The sequence below is a fragment of the Dermacentor albipictus genome, chromosome 1 (assembly GCF_038994185.2).
Source record: "Dermacentor albipictus isolate Rhodes 1998 colony chromosome 1, USDA_Dalb.pri_finalv2, whole genome shotgun sequence".
NCBI lineage: Eukaryota > Metazoa > Arthropoda > Arachnida > Ixodida > Ixodidae > Dermacentor > Dermacentor albipictus.
This window is the reverse complement of record NC_091821.1, coordinates 180,442,454-180,465,373: the sequence shown is the minus strand read 5'-3', so window position 1 is coordinate 180,465,373 and position 22,920 is coordinate 180,442,454. Positions and strand designations below refer to the sequence as shown.

The following is a 22,920-nucleotide window of genomic DNA, read 5'->3' as shown; positions in this document are numbered from 1 at the left end:
GGCTGGGCCGATCCTAATACCAGTTCCCGATATGCGTCCTTGCAAGGATTTTAATGTGGCTTGTGGCGCGGGCCTATACCAGGGGCAGTGTAATCACTAAGAGCGAGAGATAAGGATGTATTGGGCCTATATGAGGGAAGCGGGTAAGGAAAAGGAGACTTGGATTAGCGTGGCTCATTACGGAAGCTTCACACGCGAAGCTCCGTTGGTATAGTTAAGTCTCTCTTTGACGTAAGCCCGTGACTCGATCCAGTCTTCGAACGACATCACCGCCCTATGCCGGTACTTGTCCCGGAATGTCTCTAGTCACTAGCATTCCCACATGAGGTGATGCACAGTTACGAAATATGCTCATACATAGTATTTCACTTGCGGAGGTGATTGCGGGCGGTCGGGGTCATCACTGCCAAAGGCCACGGGGTCTGTCATGGCGCATCTTCTTCTCGCCTTAGTTAAAAGGAATTGCGCCCCTCACGTTGGTCCTTTGGGAGAACGGTCGTCCTCATCAAGGGTCGCAATCAGGAGGTATTTCTCTGCAGCGTGTCTTTGGGCAACTCCATTCCTCTTCAGGGCCTTGCTGTGGAAAGTCCGAGGGGGAGCCCAGGGGTTGAGTCGTGCCTGGGGCTTGCCAGCTCGTGGGTCCGCTCATTGCCGGGTCCAGCAAGGTCTGGCACGTAATTGATGGTCGTCGTATGACTGGAATCTTTTAATATGCGCTCGCATGCAATCTTGGTGCGGTTGGCGGTGTAGTTGCGTCTTGGTAGTCCCTTTAGGTCGCGGAGTGTCATGTTGTCCAAATAATTCATGATATATTTTTATTCTAATGCATGGGTGAACAGATACTGATGATGATGCCTCATTACAGTCGGTTGTGTGTAGCTTGAGAGCATGTGAGTTGTTTTTCTTTCCATTTTTTTCAGACCCATTAATAAAAGCATCTTTAACCCGCACGGCGCTCGACTCTAGAATTCTGGTTTGTTATTTTTTTTTAAATAGTGACCTTTCTTCGCGTACTTATGAGTAGTGCTATATAAGTTCTGTGTGCTTAACATACTAGCGCATTTATAATATACTTTGCGCAGACTCGCGGTGCAAACATGTAAAGCGAGTGAAATCTATGCCGACGTGGTTTAGCGATGATAAAACAACCTGTGTGATGCTTACTGCGATCGCCGCACCGCGATAACCATCGCATACGTATACAGGGAGTCCCAACTATCATGCACCAAGATTTAAAAATATGCAAATGCCGCGTAGCTGGACAGAACCAAGGTAATGTTTGTTTGCCGTCGCTTGGAGATACTCAGATTATTTTTTTGGAGGTACACAAATTGCCGGGTGACTGGCTGCTCGAGGCACTTTGCGTGCATTCGTGGGCTTCTTTCACGCTCGGAAAAACACTTTTACATAGCACGTATTGAGCAACAGAAAGCTGTATCGGGCGTTTTCATGTTGCTCTACAATTTTCTCATTGGCACTTTTCATCTCATTATAACATTTGAGAAGTTGATTAATTAATTAAGACTAATTATCGAGTTAGGCCGAACGAAGAAATATTTTGAGTAACTCCAAGCGACGGCAAACATCATTACCTTGGTTCTGTGAAGCTACGCGGCATCTGCATATCTTTAAATCTTGGTGCATGATAGTCAGACGTCCTGTACATCTGCGTGCGCTCCACAATCATGAATCATGTCCGTCAGCAGCGAGACTGACTGGACAGCCTGGCTCAGTTATGGGGACGTCGGCCGACAGCTTAAACTGGTCGACTGGGCGGAGAAGGCCAAGCAGGCCCAGGGCCTTACTTGAGCCCGATCCCTCAGCCACCTCCCACTTTCCCCTTCCCCCTTTCAATAAAGTTTACCACCACCATCACCACCACCATCATGAAATCCAGGCCGATTGACATATTATTTTGCATCGTGTACAATAAAATGTGCAAATATTGTCAACATCATTCGTTCAGTCACAGCAGTCTGCCCACTTGCGCTTTCGCAAAGTTTCACATCATCTTGAACTAGAATGTTTGCTGGCTAAGCGGCGCACGTGGAATGATGCACATTCTCCTCTTGTGTTATTCGTCGTTCGTGTCAATGACGTTTTTTTTTTTGAAACCGCACATAAATGCACATGCTACTGTAGTCGAGCACTAACAATTTTTCTCGTGTGGTATCATCCCAAAAATAAAATATGAGCTTCGAATTCAGTTCCGTACATGTGCACAATTTCTTCGTGGGCCCCAGCGGCAAGTACAACATAAGAGGGCAGGCCGCCTCTGCAGATTACCGAGCCTACAGTCATACTGGCGAAAAACAAATGTGGAGTAATGTGGTTAATGGTGATGCAAGCAACGTAAACGTGGTGGCAGTGTATTGCTACCAGCTCGGCATGAATTTATGTGGCATTGTACTCCTTGAAATGCAGAAAGTGGATCACTGGTCGTGCTTCAACCAACTTTCCCGATGGACGCTACCATTTGTGTCTTGATACCCTAGCGGTGTTTTGCTGTGTATAGAGAACGTAATTTTTACATTCCACTAAAACTAGATAGGCATGCGCTAATTTTGATGCCTATCATGTACGTCTGTTCTAAATTTATGGTATCGATAATACTAACTTTATAAACGCCCCTCGCAGTTCATTAAACACCTATGTGTCTAAGCATGCGTACAGTCAACCACAAAAGCTTATGGACCACGGGATCTCAGAAAGCGTTCAATTTCAGAGCAGCCTGTAATGGTAGACCGTAAAACCGAACATCATCATGTCCTAGTAGGGGCGAGCAGAGGCTGTAAATCTGAATACTCAGTTGCGTTGTGAGGCTGCGCAGATATTCAGTGTTTTATCAGATCTCGTGTTCCGTAAAATATTGTGGTGGACTGTACATGAGTGGCTGTCTAGGAAAGAGTCATCATACACTTCTATAGCGCGCTCCAATTTCATGGATGTGTCCTGAAAAAGCGTATAAGCCACAGCCTTCGCGTTTACTATTCAGAAGCTATTCATTTTTTTTTGTTAGCGCTTTTGTAAGCCCTTCCGTATTTCGCGTTTAGTGTTGAGTTCATTTCGCGGGTATATTTTTCTACACTTTATGCGTCAGTGCAGAGTGCCTGTGGGGTTTGCGGTTTGTGCAAGGCTAGGGAATGTCTACGTGCGTGTATCGCTTTTCTCTTTCTTTTTTTCAATTTTCCTTTATTGTTTGATTTGTCAGCAAGGAAGTTTTGATGGCTCGAGTAAATACTCTTTCTTTCTTGTCATTTCATTTTTTGCTTAGCAGTGTTGCTGCGTTAGGTGTTGCTGAGCGATAGCCATGCTCTTATTAGTTATATTAGCAATCGCAGCTAAAAAATTACTTGGCTCGAGAGTTATTTCAACTACTATGCTTTTTTTCTAGGGATGTCCTTAGCCAAGTAACATTGGCGAAGAAACGCCTAAAATTTTGCTCTATAGATCTTACGTACATAAAACCATTACCCGAGATTTTGGCTTGCTTGAGTGCTTTATTTATCTTGCCCTGCATGGGCGTCTTTGTCAGCAAGCGTTTGCTGAGTTGCGACACCACGTACCCGAACACACGAGGGTTGGACTCTCCCGCGTGTAGCCATGCGGGGCTTAGCCTTGTCTGGGGAAGGGGGATCTTGGGGGTCAAGCCTATGCGGGCTGTTCGAACCTTAAGGCACCTCGGCAGAGGCAACACACCTTTTTGGCCCCTGCTTCACATAGACGGCGCCTCCAGGCTGACCTAGCTGGAGGAAATCGGCAGTCGCCTTTTCCTGTCCTCTTTTCCAATATTCGTATTTCTCGCCCGCCTTTTTATCTCTTTCCTGTCTTCTTTTCACTTCTTACTTCCGAATTACCTTGCGGCAAGGGTTAACCGTGTTTAATCTATCCAGTCTTGGGTATATACATTAGGTTATAGTGGCGGTGCATAGCTGGCGTCTGCAGGTTTCTTGGAACCTGTATCATCCTCTTGTTGGGCTCGGTGGGGGGTGGCCAGCACCGCCACCGAATTTCGAAACCATGTTACGGCAGGAGCGTTCTCCCGACTTCCAGACTGGCCTATGAAAAGAGGTCGCACCGATGCACGTTTTCAATTTACACTCCTAACCGGCCTAGACAACTTCCCACGATACCACGTCTTACATTAGGAAAGCGCAGGCACGTCGCCTGACGCAAGGAACCCGGCACTTTCCATGCTGGGAAGTCTTACATAGTGAAGGAACAACAAATATTCGTAAGCCATCCTCTTTCTTGGTGGTGAAATGCTTCGCAAAAAAATGATAATGAATAAAAAGCCTCGAAAATGGCCAGCGGAGACCTCCTACTAGAATTGAGAAACAAAGAACAAGTGCAAAAGCTGTCCGATCTCGCCAGTATTGGTGAAATCAAAGTCACTGTTTCTCCCCATCGCTCTCTAAACAGGGGCGTTATCTCAGCGGAAGATTTTCTTAGCTTGAGTGACGAGTAACTCCTCGAGGAGTTCCAAGAACAAAATGTGATCAAATATTAAAGAATTGCAATCCGAAGACACGATGCACAACTCCCCACCAAACATGTGATTTTTACTTGTGGAACTAGCATTCTCCCCACCTCTCTCGACGTAGGATATCTAGAGATCAATGTCAGACCATACATACCGAACCCAAGGCGGTGCTTCAAGTGCCAGAGGTTCGGCCATTCATCCCAATCATGCAGAGGCAAAGAAACATTCGTGAAGTGGAGTGCCAACGACTATCGGTCTGAAAACTGTAATGCTCCCCCACGCTGTCTAAACTGCAAAGGGAATAATCCAGCATATTCCCTGTCATGTCCCTGTTGGAAGAATGAGAAGGAGGTGATTGCCCTCACAGTAATAGAGAAGATTTAATTTTTCGAAGCGAGGGAGAGGCTTTAACTCTTACCTCAAATAAGCTATGCCAATGTGGAGCGGCAGGGGGCAGCACCACATCGCTCTTAGGAGTCTACAGGGGCCACAGTCAGCGGTCCTGTAGCAACTCCATCCGCCCCCTTGGTGGCAGCAGCACATTGGGGGCAACAGCAGTGTGCGTGTGTGTGCGTGCGTGTGTGTGTGTGTGTGTGCGTGTTTGCGTGCATGCGTGTGTGTGTGCGTATGTGTGTGTGTGTGTGTACGTGCGTGTGTGCGTGTGCGTGTGTGTGTACGTGCGTGCGTGTGCGTGTGTGTGTGCGCGCGTGCGCTTCAACAATCTTTTGTTCCTGAAGTTGGTAAGCGGCCTCTCAGGGAGTTGACTGACGGGACAGCAAGCGATAAACACTAGCCAGAAGACATGGGGGCCATTTTTCGTTTGATGAATGTGCAGAATATGCGACGGTTTCGGGTGTGCGCAAACTCGAAAGAGCAAACTAAAAATAAATGAAATACCAATAGCTGACTGGTAAATATTACCTATCGTTTCAAATTAGGTGCTGTAAAAAACAAACAGAATATTGTTTTCTATTTCCCACGTAAGAAAACGTGAACAAAACTGCGCGACTACTTCCAGCAGCGGTGAAAGAGGCGCGCATAGTGTCCGTAGCCTTCGCTTCATAGCCAAGAGAAGTTGTCCGCGAGTATAGTGCCTTTCACTGACTTGTTGAAGTGTTTAGATGAAACCGGCTTTTTGCACAGACTATAAGGTTACGCAGCTTTCGCTGCCTTAACATTTTTTCTTAATATCTGTGGCTGGCGCAGCATAGCCTTTGTCGCTTTTGCGCCATCAAACCCAAATTAATTAACTGTACATAGCAAACGTTGCTGACGAATATGCTGTACATAGCAAAGCGTTGGTTTGGGCTAGTTCGTAATCCATACTTAATGCTGTTTAAGCGCCTGTCCCGTTCGTGTCCCTTTGTGGTTTTTGTAAACTCTTCGTTTCTCTCTCTCCTTGCGCTTAAACAGTGTCAAGTGTGCTGTACATATAATTAGCGAAAGCGACCGGCCAATGGTAAACAGCGTTTCGGCAGCAGACTTTCCCGGTGATTCTTTTTGCTTTCCGTACACTTTCCACCATTTCCTTGGCATCTGTGTGTGTGCGCGTTTGTGTGTGCGCGTTTGTGTGTGCGTGTGTGCCGGTGTGTGCGTGTGCGCCTCTGTGTGTGTGTCTGCGTGTCTGCCGGTGTGTGCGTGTGCGCCTCTGTGTGTGTGTCTGCGTGTCTGCCGGTGTGTGCGTGTGCGCCTCTGTGTGTGTGTCTGCGTGTGTGCCGGTGTGTGTGTCTGCGCATGCATGTGTGTGCCGGTGTGTGTGTCCGTTGGCGCATGTGTGTGTGCGTGCGTGTGTCCGTGCGTGCGTGCGTGTGCGCGCGCGCGCGTGCGCGTGCGTGCGTGCGTGTGTCCGTGCGTGCGTGCGTGCGTGTGCGCGCGCGCGCGTGTGTGTGCGTGCGTGCGTGCGTGCGTGCGTGTGCGCGCGCGCGCGTGTGTGTGCGCGCGTGTGTCCGTGCGTGCGTGTGCGCGCGCGCGCGTGTGTGTGCGCGCGTGTGTCCGTGCGTGTGCGCGCGCGTGTGTGTGCGCGCGCGTGTGTCCGTGCGTGTGCGCGCGCGTGTGTCCGTGCGTGTGCGCGCGCGTGTGTGTGCGCGCGCGTGTGTCCGTGCGTGTGCGCGCGTGTGTGTGCGCGCGTGTGTCCGTGCGTGTGCGCGCGCGCGTGTGCGCGCGTGTGTGTGCGCGCGTGCGTCCGTGCGTGCGCGCGTGTGTGTGTGTGTGCGCGCGCGCGCGTGCGCGCGTGTGTGTGCGCGCGTGCGTGTGCGTGCGCGTGCGTGCGCGTGCGTGCGCGTGCGCGTGCGCGTGCGTGCGCGTGTGCGCGTGCGCGTGTGCGTGCGCGTGTGCGTGCGTGCGCGCGTGTGCGTGCGTGCGCGCGTGTGCGTGCGTGCGCGCGTGTGCGTGCGTGCGCGCGTGCGTGCGCGTTCGCGCGCGCGTGCGTGCGTGCGTGCGTGCGCGTTCGCGCGCGCGTGCGTGCGTGCGTGTTCGCGCGCGCGTGCGTGCGTGCGTGTTCGCGCGCGCGTGCGTGCGTGTTCGCGCGCGCGTGCGTGCGTGTTCGCGCGCGCGTGCGTGCGTGTTCGCGCGCGCGTGCGTGCGTGTTCGCGCGCGCGTGCGTGTGTGTGTGTGCGTGTTCGCGCGCGCGCGCGCGCGTGCGTGCGTGTGCGTGTGCGTGCGCGTGCGCGTGCGCGTGCGCGTGCGCGTGCGCGTGCGCGTGTGCGTGTGCGTGCGCGTGTGCGTGTGCGTGCGCGTGTGCGTGCGCGTGCGCGCGCGCGTGCGTGCGTGTTCGCGCGCGCGTGCGTGCGTGTTCGCGCGCGCGTGTGTGTGCGTGCGTGTTCGCGCGCGCGTGTGTGCGTGCGTGTGTGTGTGTATGTTTTTGAAGCAACCGTGTTGTAATAAATAGCGATTTAGCATATGTGTCAGGTACAACCATGGTGAGCCGGTCGGCTATTGCATGTATAACAAATTATTTCTGAGTGCACAAAACAAAACGTAAAACTTAAACCAACAAACTGTGCTCCTATGTGTTAGAAAGACAACGTGAGACCTGGGGCGTCATGCGCAGCTGCTGTAAAAACTAATTGTCGCCGCCCTGCTTCGAAGGATAAGTCCATATAAATCATAATAATTAATGTTTTCTCCAGGTAGGGGTGCTCATGTTCTGTACGCCTGCGCACAGACAGAGAGGGTCGGTGATGAATACCTACGAGTAGAAACTAGGTTGGGTGATACGGCCCCGCTGCTGGATTCACTAATGAAATTGTGAAAAAGTGAGAAAGACCGCGAATACTAGGGGCAGGTAAGGAAGGCGGAAAGTGCCAAGGTGTAATTTAAGAAGCATTTCACATATCATTGAAAATAAAGTAAAACGCGGCGTGAGGCTGCCACGTGTGGTCGTCGTTATCTACACACAGAGAGACAGAGCAAGAACTAGAGCTGAATGTCAACGAGTACAGACCAACCCGGCCTGCATGGAGGCCAGCGGCTCATACGACTAGATGGAGCGCGGCGCCGTCTACCGCAAGATCGAGCGACGTGGCAGCAGCAGCCGGCGGATCAATCCGGCACCGGATCGAGGATCAATCGCCGCACGCACGCACAGCATCGGAGAGACCGCAGCCGCCACGCGACGCGAGGCTTCGCGGCTGATCGCTTACGTGACGAGACGAGCTGTCGACAAAGCGCAGTGCTTAGCGTCTTTGACCGATACGCCTCTGACCGGAATAGCGCCTGCCATCGGGCGCAAGGCCACTCTTGAAATGCGCGAAGGGCTCTATAGCCGCTGAGCTGAGCCGCAGCTGCAACCCGGCCTGCCCAGTCGCGAGAGACGCAGTCAACGCGTTTGCGCACGCCGTATAATCAAATCAAATCAAAATCGCTTTATTTCAGGGTATTTCCTGCGGAGACAGAGACTAAAGGCTGAAATAGCCTGACTGGGCCCCTGCCCCCGTTCAGTTCATACAGCGTTTACGCGTACAATAACATATACAGTAACGTGCACATTATATTAAAATTACAGTTGCACTCAATGTACAGCCGATGAAGGAAATAAAGTGACTTCTAATACATCAGATAAGAAGTATGAAATGCATACATGTGTACATAGATCACGCAGATAGATATACATATAGAAAAGGTCACACAGGATTCATGTGTAATATAGCTAGGAGATCCTTTATCCTGTTACAGATATGTAGATAACGACTATATACACCAGTACATTGTGCTGACAAAACAGAAAAAAAAGAAAATCAGGAATGTCATGGTCATAGTAGAAAGTAACGTAAAACAGTCTACAATACACATCCTGTTCTGACAAGGAACGTTTTGTACATTCTTTTAAGTTTACCACGGCTGTCTGCCCAATTTATTATGTCTTTCTGTTTATTTAGAATCTGTATAGCTTGATACGTTACCGATTGTTTCCCGTAATTTGTCCTAATCTTCGGAAGCGTCCTCCTATGCTGCCTAAACCAGTACTTATGTTCAACTACCATATCACTGTCTTTGTATATGTTTGTTGTGTGCATATGTTGCACTAATTTATAGAGATAAATTTGATTGGCCATAAGCATGTTGTGTTTCAGAAATAACTCCCTGGTAGGTAAGTCACGCATATCTCCTGCATAATTTTCAAATATACGTAGCACGCGCTTTTGTAGTACCGTTAATCTATTATAGTTGCGCTGAGTGGTGGTGCCCCATACTAGCGAACAGTAGGCAATCTTAGAATATACTAGAGTGTAATAAAGAGTTTTTTTTAGCCGAAGAGGTATTAATGTAGAAATCTTTCCAATACATCCTATTGATCGAGCTATATCGACTACCAAATGGTCGACGTGACATGACCATACCAAAGACTCTTGGAACCAAACACCTTGGAATTTTTGCTCAGGTGTTTGCTGAATAATCTCGGTTCTATACGTAATATGCATGTCATGTTGGTCGCGTTTATTTGGAGGGGAAAAAACGATGTATTTAGTTTTAGAGGCATTTAATTGTAGACAATTATCATTTAGCCATTTGGATAGGTTTTGTAGATAATGATTAGTCTTTTCTTGAAGTTCACGTTTTGTCCGTGAAGTAAAAAATACGTTAGTATCGTCCGCAAACATTACTATATCAAGGGTGATGTCAATCTTAGTTATGTCATTAATGTATAACAAAAACAGGGTAGGACCTAATACTGATCCTTGGGGTACTCCATTTGTTACATTTAACGACGTCGAGGAATAATTATTAACATCTGTAAATTGGAAGCGTTTCTCAAGGTAGCTGGTTATTAATTTCAATGACATGGCACGTATTCCATAACACTGCAATTTTAGAAGTAGAATATCATGATTCACCGAATCAAATGCTTTCCGCAAATCTAGAAAGAGACCTAAAGTAAAATCCTTATTTTCAATACCTTGAATAATTTTCTCCTTTGCACGAAGTAGTGCCCGTTCAGTTGACTTGTGTTTTTGAAATCCGTATTGCGAACTAGATATGATATTATATTTCTCTAAGAACTTTGTTACGCGATCATTAATTGCCCACTCAAAGACTTGATAAAACAGGTAATACCGATATTGGCCGATAATTTGTAAGGGCGTTTTTGTCTCCGGATTTGTGTATTGGAACAACCCTGGCTATTTTCAGTTGGTCAGGGAAGATACCAGTATCGAACATTAGGTTAATAATATAGGTGAGAACGTTTTTTAGCAACTTGGAAACATACTTTACTGGCTCAGCCCTAAATTCGTCATAACCAGCGGCGACATTCTTTATTCTATTAATTAACTCTTCAGTCTCTTGCGGGGAGACGTGATACAAAACAAACGAATTTGGTAAAGAACTGATGTGTCTTGTTGGTTGTTGACTACCTAAAATTGCGCTATCTCCCTTTCCTGACTGTATAAAGTACTCATTGAATGTGTTAGCCAAACACTGGCCTGTTATCGCATTTCCATTGATCTCAATCTCTTGTACGCTGGTTATGGCATTCTTTCTGCTTGTCAATCCGTTTACTGTTTCCCATATCTTTTTTACATTAGTTTGATGGCGAAGAAACAAACTTTCATAATAATTTTCTTTTGCTTTCTTTAGATCTGAAGTTAGCTTATTTCGAAGCTTCTTGAACTCCTTAAATTGGTTTACATCGCGCCTACTAATAAAAGTGTGATACATCGCGTTTTTTTCTCTTATTCTTCTGTATAGTGCAGGGTTAATCCAAGGTTTTCTTATTGCTTTTTTATTCTTTCGGGCACATTGTAAAGGAAACGCGTCATCATAGCTTACTTTTAACTTCTTGTAGAATTCCTTGTAAGCATCATTAGGATCACTGCAGTCATACACGCTAGACCAATTTATGGCCTCCACTAACGAAAAAAAATTTTCAAGCGATTTGTCGTTTATCACTCGATATTTGCTTACTTCGAGATGTCTGCGTGTGAACTGATCAGTAACGCAGAACACGGGTAGATGATCACTTATATCGCAAACTATCACTCCACCTATTAGTTCTGATACACTGATATTCGTAACACAGATGTCTATGGCTGTAGCCGTTTTAGGGCCAATGCGTGTGGGAACCGAAATCAAATTTTCACATCCGTATGACATAATCAGGCTCTTGTAATTCATCGCGTACTGGTCATTACTAGCTGTGTTTATATTTATATCACCAACAACAAAAAAAGGTAACTTGTTTGTCTGAAAAACCTGCATCAATTGCTCAAGAAAATCTAAGAACTCGCGTTTAGAACCAGCTGGTTGCCTATATTTATTTATTTATTACATACTGCCAGCCTGGATGTCAGGCTTCAGGCAGGAGTGGGGTACATAACAATACAGCATGTAGGAATACAATGTACATTTGGTCGAGCAAGTACGGCATGAGAAGAACCCACATAAGCCATACAAAGCGGAGTACAAACAATATGCCACGACAATGTGAAGTAACGTTAGCTATTGCGGAATGCGCTCAAGAAAGAAGACACCGTCGAACACTCAACCACATTGGCAGGTAGGTTATTCCATGTACGAATTGTGCTCGGGAAAAATGAGGCTTTGAATGTATTTGTTCTGCACAAGAACGCGCTCACCTTCTTTGAATGGAAGGAATGGGTTTGTCGCTGGGTGACTGAATGAAAATAGGCATTTTTATTTATTCCAAGTTGGTTATGGTAAATTAAGTAGAACATTTTTAGTTTGTCCTGGTGTCCTCTTACCTGTAGGGTCTCTAAATTGCCTGTTTGCAAAAGGGCTGATGGGGATTTTTTCCAACTATAACAATTATATATGAACCTGACGCATTTGCGTTGGACATTTTCAAGTGTGGTAATATTGCACTTTGTGTGTGGATCCCAAACGATTGCTGCATATTCTAGAATTGATCTAATGAAAGTTTTGTACGCGAGTAGTCTAATTTCTGTGGAGGATTTACTAAGGGTTCTTCTTAAATATCCAAGTTGTTTCATTGCCTTATTTACGGTGTACGTTATGTGGTCATTCCATTTCAAATCTGATGTAATTATTACTCCTAAGTATTTGTATTTTGTAACCTGAGCCAAGGCGTTGTTATCAATGGTGTAGCGGAACTTCAAAGGATTAACTTTACGTGTCACAGTCATAGCTACTGTTTTTTTATAATTAATGCACATTTGCCAAGTTGAGCACCAGGCTTGAATTTTACGTAAAGACATATTTAACAATTCCTGATCGTCGTTGCACAAAATCTCATGGTAAAGTATACAATCATCGGCAAACAGACGTATTTTAACTGATATATTGGCTGCAATATCATTTATAAATACCAAGAAAAGTAATGGTCCCAGGACGGAGCCCTGAGGAACACCGGACTCTACAGGGGCAGGGTCCGAACTGATTCCATCGATATATACTGTTTGATGCCTGAAAGATAAGTATGCTGCTATCCATGCGAGCAATGTATCATTTTTCAGAATAGGTTTAAGTTTCAAAAGCAGTTTTTGGTGGCACACTCTATCGAAAGCTTTCTCAAAATCCAAAAATATCATGTCTATTTGGCTGCCCCTATCTAATGCTGCTGCGAGGTCATGGACAATCTCTAGTAACTGCGTTACCGTGGAATGTTTGCGACGGAAACCATGCTGTCGGCTATCAATAATGCAGTTTTCCTCAGCAAAAGTGGAAATATGCGCGAAAATGATGTGCTCAAGTACCTTCGCACATGTACATTATAAGGAAATAGGCCTGTAGGAAGAAACAAGAGACCGGTCGCTGGTTTTGGGTATCGGTGTGATTTTAGCATGTTTCCAATCGTTGGGAAGTTCAGCACAGGACAATGATTTATCAAATATCAAGCATAAGTACTTTGCGCACCATTCAGCGTAACGGAAGAGAAAAGAAGCAGGAATGCCGTCGATTCCCGGCGACTTTCTGATATCTAGATTGAGCAGAATTTTCAGTACACCCTCTTCACTAAAAGATAGATTATTTATTGCAGGAATTCCGTCAAAAGCATTGAATTGCGGAATTACGTCATCATCTCTGGTGAACACGGAACAGAAGTAAAGGTTTAGTGCATTGGCTATGTCCCCTCGATCTGTTACAGCAGTGCCATTTATGATAAGGTTTGAAACCGATTGCTTCTTTGGCGACAAGTGACGCCAAAATTTTGCTGGCGACGCAACAAGAAACTCTTTTAAACGTACACTCTGATAATGGTCTTTACTTTTTTTTATAGCATTCTTGAGAAGCAGTTGCAGTTCAGATAACTGGTGTGCGCCCTCAGGTGAAGGTCGTTGTAGAAACCGTTTCCTTGCTTTTTTTACTTTACGGCCTGCCCTGGCTATTTCTTTAGTCATCCATGGCTTGCAAGTACGTTTTACAACCTTTTTGTGTGGAATGAAACATTTTGTGCAGTGCGTCACTAAATCTTTGAATTGCAGCCATAACATATCAACGGATATGCCATTGCATTCATATTGGGAAACAAAGGAAGAGAATGAATTGTCCAATGCATCGAGTACATCCACATCACTGGCGCGAGAAAAATCGAGTACAAAGGTCTCCGTCTGTTGCAGTTTCGAAACTTTCTTCAATTCCATGACAAAGGACACTATTTTGCGGTCTGAAATCCCTTCAAAAATGTGCACGCTCGGATTCATACGAATAATTTTGTCATTTGCGAGGAATAAATCTAAAGTTGACGCACTTCCACCGTGAACACGAGTAGGCAGTTTCACTAATTGCGTTAAATTGTGTAGCAGAACTATGTCAACAAAGGGCTCCGCAGTAGGAGAACGCGCATTTGGGAACTCATTATCCCAATCGACATCGGGAACGTTAAAATCACCTGCCAACAAAATGCTATAAGATTGGTTCCTATATTCGCATAGAAATTCATTCAGGTTTTCAAAAAACGCTGGGCTGCAATTTGGAGGGCGATAAAATCACGCAATCAGAAGACGGAAATCTTCAAGAACAACCTTTACAACAACGCTTTCCATTCCAACAGGGTCAGGTAGTCTGGACACATTCAAGCACTCCTTAAAAAGCACGGCTACGCCACCACCTCGGGAATCTCTGTCGTTACGGTAAATTCCATACCCTGCTGGAGTGATTTCGACATCGTCGATACCTCGATGTAACCAAGTTTCAGTAACAATTATGATCTGCGGGCTATGGACCATAACAATACTTTCCAGATCTGCTGTTTTGTTAACTACACTACGCGCGTTCACGTTGAGACAACAAAATGTGCTTTTAACAGGAGAGTCGGGTCATGTCATCTGAGACGCGAGTGAACGTGCAACGATGGGCACTATTTTCGTTTGGGTACTGTCCCATTGAAACATTTCATTATCAATACGAACTTTGTCGTATATCAACTTGACCTTACCTCCCTGCCTTCTAATATCAGCCGTATTGTCCCACAAGCATTTTCTTACTTGCCTCGTGGCTGCCGAGAAGTCTTCACCAACAGATATGTTCTTTTCTTTTTTTTAGCTTGAAGCAGTTTTGAAGAACGTTCACTTTTTCACGGTGATCAATAAGTTTAAGAATGACTGGTCTTGGTTTATCTGCTTTCTTCCTGCCAATTCTATGTATCCTTTCTACGGAAGATACCTGTACGCCCAGTGTAGTTTTGAACAAGCCATCAACCACATCTTCCATAAGTGACGTAGACGTTTCGTCGCGCCGCTCAGGAATGCCAAACACAATTAGGTTGTTTCTCCGACTCCTGTCTTCAATGTCGACTAACTTTCTTTCCAGAGTTTTAATTGTTCTTTCCATATCAGCTATCCTCGTGCCTACCTCCTTTACTATTGCTGCTGATTCCTCCACCTGCTTAAGCTTTGCCTCGATTGCGTCCAGTCTTTCCTGCATACTCTTCTGACCACCCAGAAGTTGCAGTAGCAGCTCCTCAGTGTTCGGCCCGGGATTAACCTCGACATCACCACATAGCATCAGTAATGAAACCAAAATATCCTGTACATACAGGTACACGGCACAGGCACTTTTGGGGCACGCCAGCAGGACCAGGCAACGGTTGCTAGTTTTTACTGAGGAAGAATTATTACTGACCTGCGCAAAAAGCAGGAACGGGTTTGACATGGTGTTGACCGGTGGCCCGCTGACATGCCCACTGAAGTGATCAGCGTACGACGAGCTTCTTATATAGGTCGTGGTTGTGGAACTTGGGGGCGGTGCCGTCCAAGCGTCGACGTAATGCAGCAGTCTTGGCGCGCAGACTCCGTAAAGTCTGGCAGTGGTGACACGTGTTGATCCATCGGGTATGCGTGCCGGAACAGTCAAGCTGAGTACAATCTGCGCAAAAAGCAGGAACGGGTTTGACATGGTGTTGACCGGTGGCCCGCTGACATGCCCACTCCATGCCCACTCGGTGGCCCGCTGGCATGCCCACATGCCCACTATATTTGTAATATATGGCAGCAAGCTGAAATTGAGATGTTTTTATAACTAAGCATTCAACATTTGCATTTGTAATTGTGTATTCCTCAATAATGGTGTAAGCATAGCTATGACTGATATATACCGCCACGCCCCCTCCTCTTTTCCCTACGCGGTCCAAGCGTATACAGGTGTAATTATTAATGTCGGGTGTATCATCGGTAATCGTCAGCCAAGTCTCCGTAAGAACAATGACGTCAAATCTCAGAACGAGAGACTCCAAGAAAATTTGTAGGCTGTCAAGCTTGTTTTTTATGCTTCTAGTGTTGAAATGAATCAAAGAGAAGTTACTTTGCTTGGTCTTAAATGCGGTGTTAAATACTTCTGCTGTATAGACATCACACGTGCTCATCTATAGTAAAAAGAAAGCAAGTTTATAATTAGCGGATACAATCTTTAGTTCATTTTGGCAAGGTCATCGGAAGAATTGATTCGCAGGACAGGACTATCTTCGTTTTTCCTTGCTAGGATCTTGCCACCTGCTGTCCACACAAACTTCCATTTGAGCTCTTTCTTCTTTGCCACTGTTGCTCCAAGCAGCTGCTTGTTGTGGCGTGTCAAATGTTCATTGACAAAAATCGCACTGTTAACACCAGCCAGGCCAACGTCTTTTGCGGCAATTCTCATTTTCTTAGCCGTGGCTAATATCGAGTCTCTCTTAGCACGCCTCACAAAACGAACAACAATGTTCTTGGTTGTTGAGTTCGCAGTTGGAACTCTATGGCATATATCAATGTCCCTCTCGTCAACTGCCTCTCTGACTATTTCACAGATTTTTCGAACCGCTACTAAAGAGTCGCACTCGTCCGGAACACCCTTTATCTCAAGGTTGTTACTTCTTTGATATTGTTCCAACTCTTGTAATTTCAGAGTTAACTGTTTGTTTTCAGTTTTTAGTTTTTGATTCTCAGATACCAAGCTTTTTAATTCATCTCTTAGCGCCTTTAGATCCCGGGTCACGTCTTTGACATCGTCACACGTATCACTGCAGTGCTGAACAGACTTTCTCAGTTCCCTGAGTTCCGCACGCATTTCCCGCTTAAATTCTGCAATCAAGGCTGCTACATCACTTTCCCCCTCTTTCCCTTTCCCCGGCGTCATTGTACGATAGCACAGGTATCAACTTAATCACTTTCATACAAAAAAAAAAAGACAACGACAACAGGCGTGTTCGGCAGCAGCGCAGGGTAGCAAAGACGATTTCGAAGCAAATCGACACTAATTCCTCACCTGCAAAGGATGCAGAATTGTCTTTAGCGTGTGCACACTTCAATGCGCTGCTGCCGAACTGGACGCCTGGGCTCAGTGGGACCGTATTTAAGCCGTCCGCCGTCGGGAAGGTACAGCGACGCCCCCAGCTATCTTCGTCACGTGGTAGAGCCTTGACGGTCGCAGATCTTGCCTGTAGCGCTGATTATCCCGGCCGCTTCTTGAGATGGCTGCAAAGGATGCAGAATTGTCTTTAGCGTGTGCACACTTCAATGCGCTGCTGCCGAACTGGACGCCTGGGCTCAGTGGGACCGTATTTAAGCCGTCCGCCGTCGGGAAGGTACAGCGACGCCCCCAGCTATCTTCGTCACGTGGTAGAGCCTTGACGGTCGCAGATCTTGCCTGTAGCGCTGATTATCCCGGCCGCTTCTTGAGATGGCTGCAAAGGATGCAGAATTGTCTTTAGCGTGTGCACACTTCAATGCGCTGCTGCCGAACTACTGGGGACTAAGGGACTAAGGGACTAAGGGACTAGGGATAAGGGACTACGCAGCGCGTGCCACAAGCTTCAAAGTCACGGCGCGCATCACCGGACCTGTCATTGGGCTGCGTACTGGAATCCGCACAGACTTTTCGTAGCTCCAAAGCCTCATGATAGTTGATAACGTACAGGGCCGGCGCTCCTCATGCACGCTGGCCTTCAGAATGGCAGGCGTGCCCCGGGAGTCTTACACACCACAGGCCTCTGCCACTGACCTAGCCACTCGCGTAGTGACTCGAAAATTTGTGGCAGAACTACGCATACATGCGCTGCATCATCACTGCACCTGTGTGGTAACACGATCGATCGCAGATTTTGTTTGTGTCTTTATTTGTGCGCTAATGATATTACAGCAGGTAAATGTTCCACGGGGCGCAATAGAGACTGCGTGAGTTATTATGCAAAGGCACAGGCATTGTATTGATCACTGCTCCTTGGAAGAAGGCCACCAACCCAGAATATCTTTGAAAGGAACGGTGAGAATAAGAGTGAGCCAGGGATAAAACAGAGACACGCAGTGGACGACAAGAGGTGCTAACATGGTTCACGCACCCCGTTGTTACACAATAAGGTAAATTTAAAAGAAAGCAATTCAAACAAAATAGAACTGCAAAAGGATGCTGACTTGGGCCGGACAACAGGCAGGACGAACAGAAGGAATTTTTACGGACGACAGCGCTTCGCTCGTTTCCTTCTGTTCGTCCATGCCCCTTGCGCTGCTACTCTAAAAATAAAACTCACCAGAAAAAAAACTCTGGAATAGAGGGAGAGAATATAATCTTTTTTTCGGTGCCAACACTAGCATCGTACCTCCCTCGGCCCTCAGGCGGGTACGGTCATGACGTGGTTTGAGAAGTCGCGCTGTTGTTCAGGTATGCTAAGACTACTGGAACACCGCTATAGACGTGGAAAATAACGAATGGGAAATATCCAGTGTAAGAACAGTCGCGAGGGGCCGCGATTTCAGAAGAGGCGCTTATCAAGACATTTCGTGTGCGTTCTAAATACAGCTCACAAAGTGCGATGGCACGGCATCGAGAGATTGCGACCTCTCGGGTAAGATGGTGATAGCAACTGCAGTGTGCACCTCAAGTTTCAGAAGACAAACCTCGGCAACGGAGACGGCAGGAGGCAGCCGTTCCTCGCTGTTTGAATCGTTTCTGCTACCTACTCGACTTCATTGTAACAAATTTATAAGCGAGGAAATGTTATTGCAAGCTAAAAGCACCGTTATGTGACTTTAAATGCGACCGACCAACTCAAAATAGCATACAACTAATGCCCGATTTCGAAAAATAGCACGCTGCGAACTACAACGCAGAAATCTTTCGGGAACCAATTGAAGGCACGTCATATTTGGAATTTAATTCCGGTGTCTTACATGCCAAAACCACGATTTGATTACGGGGCACGCCACGCTGGGGGAACTGGGGATTAATTCTTACCACCGCCGGAACGCGCCCTCAATGCACGGGACACGGGCGCTTTTGCATTTCCTCCAGTCGAAATGCCGCGGCCGGGATTCGATCCCGCGACCTCGTACTTAACAGCGCAACACCACATAGCTGCTAAGACTAAGATTTTGTATCCCGTGTCCTTTGTTTACGTACACCATCGTTCATATATTATGCAGTGTGTCCCAGCTAATTTTAGCCAGAGTTTAAAAAATATGCGAATGCCACGTAGCTATAGACAGAACCAAGGTAATGTGCTTTGCCGTCACTTAGAGATACTCAAACTATGTTTTTTTTTCATTCCGCCTAATTAGCTAATGAGGTACAGCCTCCCTGATTTTTAATAATATAGCGCGAGCGTCGACTGAACTGCTTATAACTGCTTATAACGGCGATAAGCGTGCAACAAGGCGAGAGTTCGCGCACGAGCCTTGTTGCCTTGTTGCACTCGCCTTGTTGCACGCTCTTTTTGCACGCTTATCGCCGTTTTAAAGCGCTCACCAGCAGTTCAGTCGACGCTCGCGCTATATTATTAAAAATCAGGGAGGCTGTACGTGTGGCATTCCCATATTTTTGAACTCTGGCTAAAGTTAGCTGGGGTACCCTCTGTATGCGGCTAGTTGTGTTACATACAGCACTACATGCATGTACAACTCCTCTCTAGTTCGTCTATACAACTGCAAGAGAGCAAAACTGCTGTCGGGAATATTTAGCGTGAAAGTTGAATTTTATAGCTAGATCAAAAGCACGTGTAGGTGCGCTATATTTTGCGCCGATTTAAAACGAGTATGTATTCGTGTCTTATGGTTACCCTGAAGTTGATGTTGGGCACTGGAGCAACCACTGAAGTAGGGTTCATGTGTTTTCGCACTTCCTCACGTTTTTCCATCCCGTTTCTTTCATCCCCTTCCAAGGCGGCGTAGTCACCTGATTGGAAACCAGGAGGGGCCGTAATTTTGCAATGATAATTTTACTCGATTCGAATATATTCACTTTACGCCATCCTTCCGACAATTACGACTCGTCAATTTCGACATGCGCACATCTCGTCAATTACGACTGCGCGGCGTAATGCTACTCATTGTTGAAGGACAAGACGAATTGACAACGATAATACTCGTTACATATTCTGGACCTTCTGATTACCCTCCCAGCAATTCACCTTTATCCTTTGGCCCACTGCTCTCTTTATATGTGACAGAATTGTGAACACATACTGCAGGTTTTTTCTTCTTTTTTTTTTAAACATACAGTATCATGAAATTCGCCCGTTGCACATAGCGCAATTTTAGTCTTTGAGTCAGATTTCTCGAAGAGGGGGACATTACTGGCAGGAGAAATCGAAAAGCGCAATCGACTAATTAACAACATGTTACAGATTAAATTTAAAACTGATCACATTACGGCACATATTATAATTAACTGTAACCGGTGAGCTAGCAAGGCTTTCTTAGCAGATTTTCCATATTCTGAACGTCTTGACGGTGTAACCGAGGTCTTGAGGTATATTGCGAAACACAACACAGCGTTCAACGCGTGTCTTCTCGCCAGAATTGCAGACGACTGAAATAAGTTGTCGCAGAACGTTAAAACAATTATGTCGACCGCTTTGTTTTCGCTTCTTGCGGCGTATTACCTTGCGCGGCGAGCTCTGACTAAATTGTTTTTTATTGTTGTGCATTTGAAGTTCTAATTTTTCTGCTCTTGCACTCTAGAAACAACGGATTGATGGCAACCCTTTATTTTGTGTGTATGTGTGTATGTGTTACTGTGTATGTGTATATGTTATGAGCCGGGCTGAGGGAAAAGTGACACATATCTATCTATCTATCTATCTATCTATCTATCTATCTATCTATCTATCTATCTATCTATCTATCTATCTATCTATCTATCTATCTATCTATCTATCTATCTATCTATCTATCTATCTATCTATCTATCTATCTATCTATCTATCTATCTATCTATCTATCTATCTATCTATCTATCTATCTATCTATCTATCTATCTATCTATCTATCTATCTATCTATCTATCTATCTATCTATCTTACGGTGACCCAGCGGCCTAAGTTCTCTACCAGCTTGGGCCAGTAGGTATGTATGTGCTCGTGCACATACATACGGGCAGGGCACATACATACGTGCAGGGCCGGTGGGCTTGCTCAGAACGCCGGATGAAAAACTACAAAACGCCCTCGTTGCCGGGGCCGAAAGGGTCGCTCCTCGTGAGCGGCCATCCTAGGACTCGGGCCTGCCAGATCATAACTGAGCAGAATCTCAATAAAGTTGTTACCACCACCACCTAGACCTGCCGGTCCCGACGTGAGACTAGCCGGGTGCGCGACGAGTTCGCCTCCTCGCCGGACCTGCAATAAAGTTTCTTCACTCACTCACTCACTCACTCACTCACTCACTCACTCACTCACTCACTCACTCACTCACTCACTCACTCACTCACTCACTCACTCACTCACTCACTCACTCACTCACTCACTCACTCACTCACTCAGTATGTGCTTGTGGTCGCGATGCCGTAGCGGTCATTCTATCGTGGTCATTCCAGCTTCGTAAGCTTACTCTCGTCATGCCGTCGTCGTCACGCCTTTTACGCCGGCCCGCAGTGACCCCAGTTGTCTAATACCGTGCACCTATAGGTATGTGCTGGTCGTCGTGATGCCGTCGTGGTCATGATCGTCATCATTCTAGCTCTGCCATCCCACTCTCGTCATGTCGTCGTCGTCATACAGTCGCCATGCATGTGTTGTCAAACTGCCGTCGTAATGACATCGTGCTCATTGCGTCGTCGCCACTCTAGCTTCGTCATCAGATTCTCGTCTTGGCGTTGTCGTCACGCCATCGTAGTCATACAGGCTTTGTTATACAGTCGTCGGCCCGCCATTGTCGTACACTAGCGGTCATGGAATTGTCCTTATATCGTTGCCATTCGATCGCCGTCATGCAGTCGTCGTCATGCGTTCGCGGTCGTACCGCCCTCGTTATGCCATCGCGGTTGCTCCATCGTCCTCTTTCTAGCTTCGTCATCCGACTCTCAATATGCCGGCATCGCCACGTCATCGTCGTCACACAGTCGTCGTCATACCATTGTCGTCATGACGTCATTGCCGCACTGTTTTATTAGGTCATCACTTTTGTAACGTCATCCCATTGTCGTCGTGCCGTCGTCGTTGTACCGCCTTCGTCATTCCATCGACGCTAATCCTTTTTCGTCGTCCTATCGTAATCATGCTGTCGTCCTTGAACCGTGATTATGTCATTGTCGTCATTGCGTCGACGTCAGACAGTCGCTATCATCATACATCCGTTACCAAACCATCGTCGTCATGTCGGTCGTGCCATCGTCGTCACTCCAGCCTTGTCATCCGACTCTCGTCGTGCCGCCATTGTCGCGCTATCATCGTCATACACGCTTTGCGATAAAGTCGTCGTCACACAATTGTCACCCTAGTGTTCCCGCACCATTGTCATGCCGTCGTCGCCATATAGTCTTAGTTTTGCACTCGTTGTCAACCGTCGTCGTAAGAGAGTCGCAGTCGTTCCACTCATTCCAACTTCGTCATCCGTCTTTCGTCATTCGCCACGCCATGTTTGTCCAACAGTCATCGTCATACCGTAGTCACCATGCCGTCGTCCTGGTGCTTTCGTTTTACCATCATCATCATTTCAGTAACGTCGTTGTCATGGTGCTGTTGTCGTCATATAACCTTCGTCATTCCATCGACGTTAATCCTTCTTCGTCTCTCTCTCGTGATCATACGGTCGTCATTAAATCGTGATTATTCGCAGTTGTCATGTCATTGTCAACACCGTGTCGTCGTCGTCAGACACTCGCCATCATGTTGTCATGCCGTCGTGATAGGGACACCATCATCATTCCAGCTTTGTCATCCGTTTGTCGTCATACCGCCGACGTCACGCCACCATCGTCATACACTCGTCGTCATCCCATTGTCATGTTGTTGCCACGCTGTCAACGTTATATCATCGTCATCATTAAGAATAGTCATCTCATTGTCGTCATGCCATCATACCGTTTTTGCAGTTCCATCGACCTCACTCCTTCGTTGTCACTGGGTCAGCGTCATATAGTCGTCGTCATGCCAGCGTGCTCGTGGGCGATCTTGGCAAGCGAGTTCTATAGCAAAGTATAGGACAATATGGGAATCTGTTGCATATAGCCGAAGCAATGGAAGTCTCAGAATGACCGTGCACTATAGATGTAAAATAAACGTGAGTTCAGAAATGCAGTGTGTCGCTGCATTGCTCAAATGCAAATCGTATTAC

At 46.5% G+C, this 22,920-nt stretch overlaps 2 long non-coding RNA genes across 2 annotated transcripts in view; one reads left to right on the top strand and one right to left on the bottom strand.

The window, feature by feature from the left end:
• Positions 1-17,102, bottom strand: part of LOC135897720 (uncharacterized) — a 56,256-nt gene extending 39,154 nt beyond the window's left edge. Inside the window, exons 1-2 of the long non-coding RNA XR_011512167.1 lie at positions 16,640-17,102; positions 15,023-15,265 (exon numbers count right to left, since the gene is read on the bottom strand). This is a non-coding gene — a long non-coding RNA (uncharacterized lncRNA). The remainder of the gene's footprint in view (positions 1-15,022; positions 15,266-16,639) is intronic.
• LOC135897721 (uncharacterized) overlaps positions 1-22,920 on the top strand; it is a 54,659-nt gene that overhangs the window by 8,572 nt on the left and 23,167 nt on the right. The gene's annotated exons all lie outside the window — the stretch shown is intronic.